Here is a 5,881-nt window from a genome sequence, read left to right as displayed (position 1 = left end):
AATTACGGTTCCAATTTTGGTACCTTCCTAAAGGAACCCTAAAAACCCTAATTAAAAGGGTTTTTTTTAATTTAAAGGTACCTTTTTTCCTTAAGTTTTTTATTTTGTTTGGTTTTCAATTTGGTTACAGAGCCATCAAATAGAAAATCAGACTCCCTCTTGGTGCACACACCTGTCAGATCCTCTCTTTCAGGATTTGTTAGTAGCTTTCTCTTACATTTAATTCTATATTATCTATAACCAATAGAAAGCTAAGATTTTCATCTATCAAATGACGCATATTATTACGTGGTGTTTTGAACAGAGAATTAACAATTTTTATTTTAGTACAAGCTTTGTTCTCATGACTAGCTTGGATGAATTTCTAATGGCTCTTGTCGCATAGTTAGAAAGCCAGACAAATTATGATAGTTAGAGAAAATTATCTGATTTTTTCATGTTATTATTCTATGTTCTTTGGTGCATTATTTAATTAAATAAAAATTATTTTGTGCATTACTACCATTAGTATAAAAAGTAGGTATAAGAGTGTCATCGACAGTCGACAGCAAAAAAAAAGAAAAAAAGAAGACATGGCTAAGTAGTTTATTTCTTGTTTTTCATATTTGTTCTTTATTTATTATCATAAAGTAATCAAAATATAAAAATAGGGATCTCTTTCGGTTAGTTAAGGTTAGATTAGGTAAAATAAATAATAATAAAAATGTTTCACGAGGGACACACGCGAGCGGCTCGTTGGCACCGTAATGTGAGCTGCACGTTCCTTAAGTAATTTGCGACTTATAATGGCGCAAATAATAATTAAATAAGGTTCAAAAGGCAATAAAACAATGAAATTTAATTATAAATAGATGCATACTGTTACGAGTTTAAAGTTAATTAGGATAAACGAATGTAGTTTCATGTTACAATTTGAAGTCATTATAGAAAGAAAAAGAGGGTAATTTCGATTTATTTTCTGGTCGGTCAAATTGACCATCCTTATGTAGAGTTAGAGTAGAGTAAATAACAGATAAAATATGAAGTTTTACTGAAAACAAACATTTGAGATATATTTAGGAGGTTTTAGAGATTACACAAATGAAATTTGAAATTTTTGAAATGAAGAAAAGTATTTTTAATCTTAACATGAACATAACTTTGCACACATACTATTCAAAACAAATAGTGTTGAAATACTCGATATATTCACGGACAGCTCCGTGTTTAGTTTATTAAAAATACTTCACTAAAAAATAAGATTTTTTATACGTGTAAGACTTATAATGTTTACTGAAAGACTTCCAAATTTCGTAAAGATATACACAATATATTAAAAGTTAGGAGTATCAAATCTATAAAGACTTTAAACGAGTACAAAGAGGTCACGTGGTCTATCAAATTGACCGAGCCCGTAATGAAAGAGTTATTATAATCGGCCATTCATTTTTGTCGAATTTCAATTTGCTTTACACTGCTCTGGCAATACATTAGTTTGACCAGATGATGTGCACTATAATATTCTATGTCATCTTTTTACTGTCTATCTTGATCTTCTTTTGACTTTCAAACCAGATTTGGTAGGAAGAAAATTGTTCCAGTATATAGTGTCGGCTACTATCATCCCTTTCCCTAAGTCCAGAAAGGATACTCGAGTAACCTGCTCTGTAAGGTTTTGAAGAGGATGATTATTTGTACTTTTCTTGATGGGCTCCTAGAATTAAACAATTTTTTATATACCTCCTGATAGTTTCTATAGACAGTGATCCACCATTGACCACCTGATTTGACTTGAAATGTTATTCAGGGATGCTTTTCTCAAAAACGAGCATTTTGTTTCAATGCTTTTGATTTGTGTTACAGCACAAAGGATGTTATCTTTAGGGACCTCCATTCGTGTGGGATACATGGTCATTTGTCTGTTTTTATTCGTAAATTTAATAATGGATAGATCATTCTAGGCTAGTGTACAATCAGCGTTCTCCCGATCCTTCACACAGTACCGCAGAGCTATATCTTAAGTGCCACATGTTTTAGCATTAAGATAAGTGTCATCACTGAACAAATTCATCCAAGAATTTCGAACAGACTCCATCTCAATGACTTTCAGATTTGCTACCGTTAATCGAATATTAGGTACATTGAGTGGCCTCTCCAAACTGCCCTCAACATATTGTGTAAAATTGCTTACATGCATTTTTCATCATTAATAGGGATTGTACATTTATTTGAGTTACATCTGGCTGTGCACATATTCCTGTGGTAGTTTAGAAAAAATTCATAGGACTTCCATTTGAAAATAAGATGATTTTATTCCACACAAAAAACAGCTTAAAGTCAACTGTACAAAAATACACTTAACGCCAGCCATGTTTTTTCTATCACCTCTTGGAGAGTAAATAGGCGTTCTTTGCTCAAGATATTTTATGCTCTCATTTGATCCAAGCTGAACTACATGTTTCTGGAATTCTGAATTGAAGACTTTAGACACTGTGCATCTTCAGATTCTTCATCTTGTACAGATGCTTTCTGCACTTCTCCGTTTCAGAGTTTGTACACAAAATCCTATGATCTTCAACTTCACCTAAAACATTTGCAACTTTCTTTGCAGTATTCTGCAAAGTTTCAATCACTATCACAGTATCACAAGTACAGTACGTCTTCATGCCTCTTTGGGTCTCTTTTTTGCAAATTTACGATCTGCTATCCTAATCTGTGGCCTTCGTATCCGGGCAGAGTTGACTGAAATGGGTTTGACATGAATAGAATTGATGAATCCGATCATCAGCCCATCCCACAATGGCGTGTTAATATCCTCGCTTCTGATCTTTATTTGAGTTACCCGAAGAAGTCAAATACTCCAAAATAAAAGTGCCAAATTATTTTTAATGAACGCTTTCGAGCCATCTGTAACAATCAGAACAGAAAGACTCTGTGAGATCAGTCATGTTTCGCTGCATTTCTGTGGTTGCCACTGGATTTCCTCTATAGATTCTGTGTTCAATGTTGAGCTGTATGCAATCTCAGTCGTTATAGATTACCTAGAAGTTTTGACAATACATAACTGTACCGCCCATGCCACTTCACTGAGTTTTTAGAAGGTCTGTAATCGCTTACCATCAATTCTTACCTTGTTCTCTCTGATATTCAGAAAAGACTGACCCTTGTGTTATTATCGTCTATTTTTATTCATCTTATGTTGATTCCTTTCCATGTTGGTGACGGAGGGAACGAGGTCGTTAACATTGCGGATCCTCAGCTGGTGATGTCAGTCATTTACCTATCTCTTGTATGGATTATCAGCCTGTCGGCAAATACTACAGGTGATTTGAAGTGAGCAACTTGTAAATACGTTTTGTCAGATTAAACCTAAAATTACTGATTGGTTGTTTAGTTTTGAGAGTGGTGAGAAGAAGGAATTTGTCAGCATTGGCTATAGTTTTCTTGCACACCAATGTGTGAAAAATGAGACTCTACAGCGTTAATCAGCAGCATTGTTTTAGACATGTTCTCACTCATGATGTCCATTTGACTTTAGGCAATGCCATTGGCAATTATGACACTGTTTTTATCGACCATGTTCTTTACTTGTTACTAGCAATACGCTTTTTAACTCTAATTCATAATTTAAAATTATAAATCACACAGACATCTGTATTATATTTTAATTTTAGAGACTTTCTTAATTTTATTGTGAATATTATTAAAAATAAAAATAAAGGATATTTTTTGTTTAGTGTTAAGCACGAAGTTACACTGTGGGCTATCTGTGCTCTGCCTTCAGCGGGTATCGAAACCCAATTTTGTGATAACTTTTCAGCCTTGCCGCTGAACCACCTTGGGGCATAAAAATAAAATAAAGTAACAATATATTAACGTATTCAGCCAGTATGGCTCTACGCCAAAAGAAACACACACAAATCAACAACAGCAGATAGATAAAAATGTACAAATCGTGTTGGTTTCCTTTCTAATTTTAACAAACATACAAAACAGCTGGTAGTAATAATTTGCTGTTTTATTAAGCTTTTCTTTGTTTTGTCATTCAGTAAGAATCAGCACAGTTTTTCTTTTTCAATCTGTAGTGGTACAGATTGTAATGTTTAAAGCATATGCTTATATCGCATAACAAATACCATACCCCGACTGTTATTCATGTCTTAGATTTACATATCCAATTGACAGAGTGTATTTTATATTGGGGGGGAGGGAGATTGAGGAAAGAAGGTTTGTTTGTTTGTTTCAGAATTTCACGCAAAGCTACACGAGGACTATCTGCGCTAGCCGTCCCTAATTTAGCAGTGTAATACTAGAGGGAAGGCAGCTAGTCATCACCCCCACCACCAACTCTTGGGCTACTCTTTTACTAACGAATAGTGGGATTGATCGTCACATAATAATGCCCCCACGACTGAAAGGGCGAGCATGTTTGGTGGGACAGGAATGCGAGAGGGAAGAAGGAGGGATTATTTTGTAAAATGAAAAGTTAATTCAATTATTACGTGAAATTTGAATAACTTTACATTTACACTTACCATACATATAAACCTAGTGGTAAAATAGATATTAACAATAATTATGGTATTTTAACCTAGAAGCTTGGTAATTAATATTTCTTTATAACTAATTTAACTGGATATAATATCGGCTAAATATGAATATTGAAATCATATATTCAAACAACTTTTACAAAGACAACATATTATTGATACGTGGTGAGAGAACTATTGGTGAAAACTATTAATTTTGTTTCACGGATTTCAAAATTACTACTTGTTATTTCTATCATTATAAACAGTTATATTAAAAACTTACTTTGAAACGGTTAATTATTGGTTTTATTACCAATATTCTATAATGATTTCCCGATTTCCCTTTAAAGATAATTTTCTTTTATTCATAAAATAGACTTATAAGGAGCAAGTAAAAAAAAAAAAAGTAAATCTTATCCTGTGCTTGCCCCTGTTGCTGTATGATGAATTAAATATTAAATTTGAAAACTACGTGTAGTTAAAGTTTGCCTGTCTGATTTGTACTTTAAACAACTGGAACGTTGAAGCTCAACTGGTAGAGAAATTATGTTTTCTTTAAATTTAACGGTAGTTCTAAGACTAAAGGATGATGATGTTATACGATAAGGCCCTCGATAGCACAGCGGAAAGACTGAGAACTTATAACGCTAAATCACGGGGTTCGTTCCATGCTTTAAGCTCGTTAAAGGTAGCCCACATTACAACTTTGCGCTTGACAATTTACAATCACCGTACCATTCAAAGCGAAATTCTCAGAGTTACCTGCCATCTATTGGGAAACATGTTAATAACTCACACACTTTCAATGAATATATCTTAATGTAACTCAATGATATTAAGGTTAAATTTCATATTTCAACAATAATACGCATAGATAAAAATATCAAGTGATTAAACAAATTATACGAAAACGACTTATATTGTCGTAAACTTTTCTGTATAAGTTTATTGCGTATATATATATATATATTTCAATCAGTTCAGAACCTTCGGATGAAGTCGAAAAATGTTATTATTTGGTACAGGACACTTAGGTAGTCTAAATATGTAAATAAAATCAGACCTTCCATCAAACTGCAGCACTTTTGCCCCCAGTGGCACATCAGTATGTTTGCGGACTTACAACGCTAGAAACCGGGTTTCGATATGAGTGGAGGGCAGAGCACATATAGCTCATTGTGTAGCTTTGTGTTAACTACAAACAAACACGCAGAACTCTTTAAAAACGTGTAATTTATTATTTTTAATATAGATTTTTTAACAGAGTGTGATGTAATCTATTTTTTAAATATAGAAGGTGTTCGTTGTGATTTAAATAATTTTTGTGAATATATTTGATAACATTATAACGACGTATTAATACGCAGAAA

This window comes from Limulus polyphemus, unplaced genomic scaffold, assembly GCF_000517525.1.
Source record: "Limulus polyphemus unplaced genomic scaffold, Limulus_polyphemus-2.1.2 Scaffold92, whole genome shotgun sequence".
Classification (NCBI taxonomy): Eukaryota; Metazoa; Arthropoda; class Merostomata; order Xiphosura; family Limulidae; genus Limulus; species Limulus polyphemus.
Note: the sequence above shows the minus strand (reverse complement) of the source record.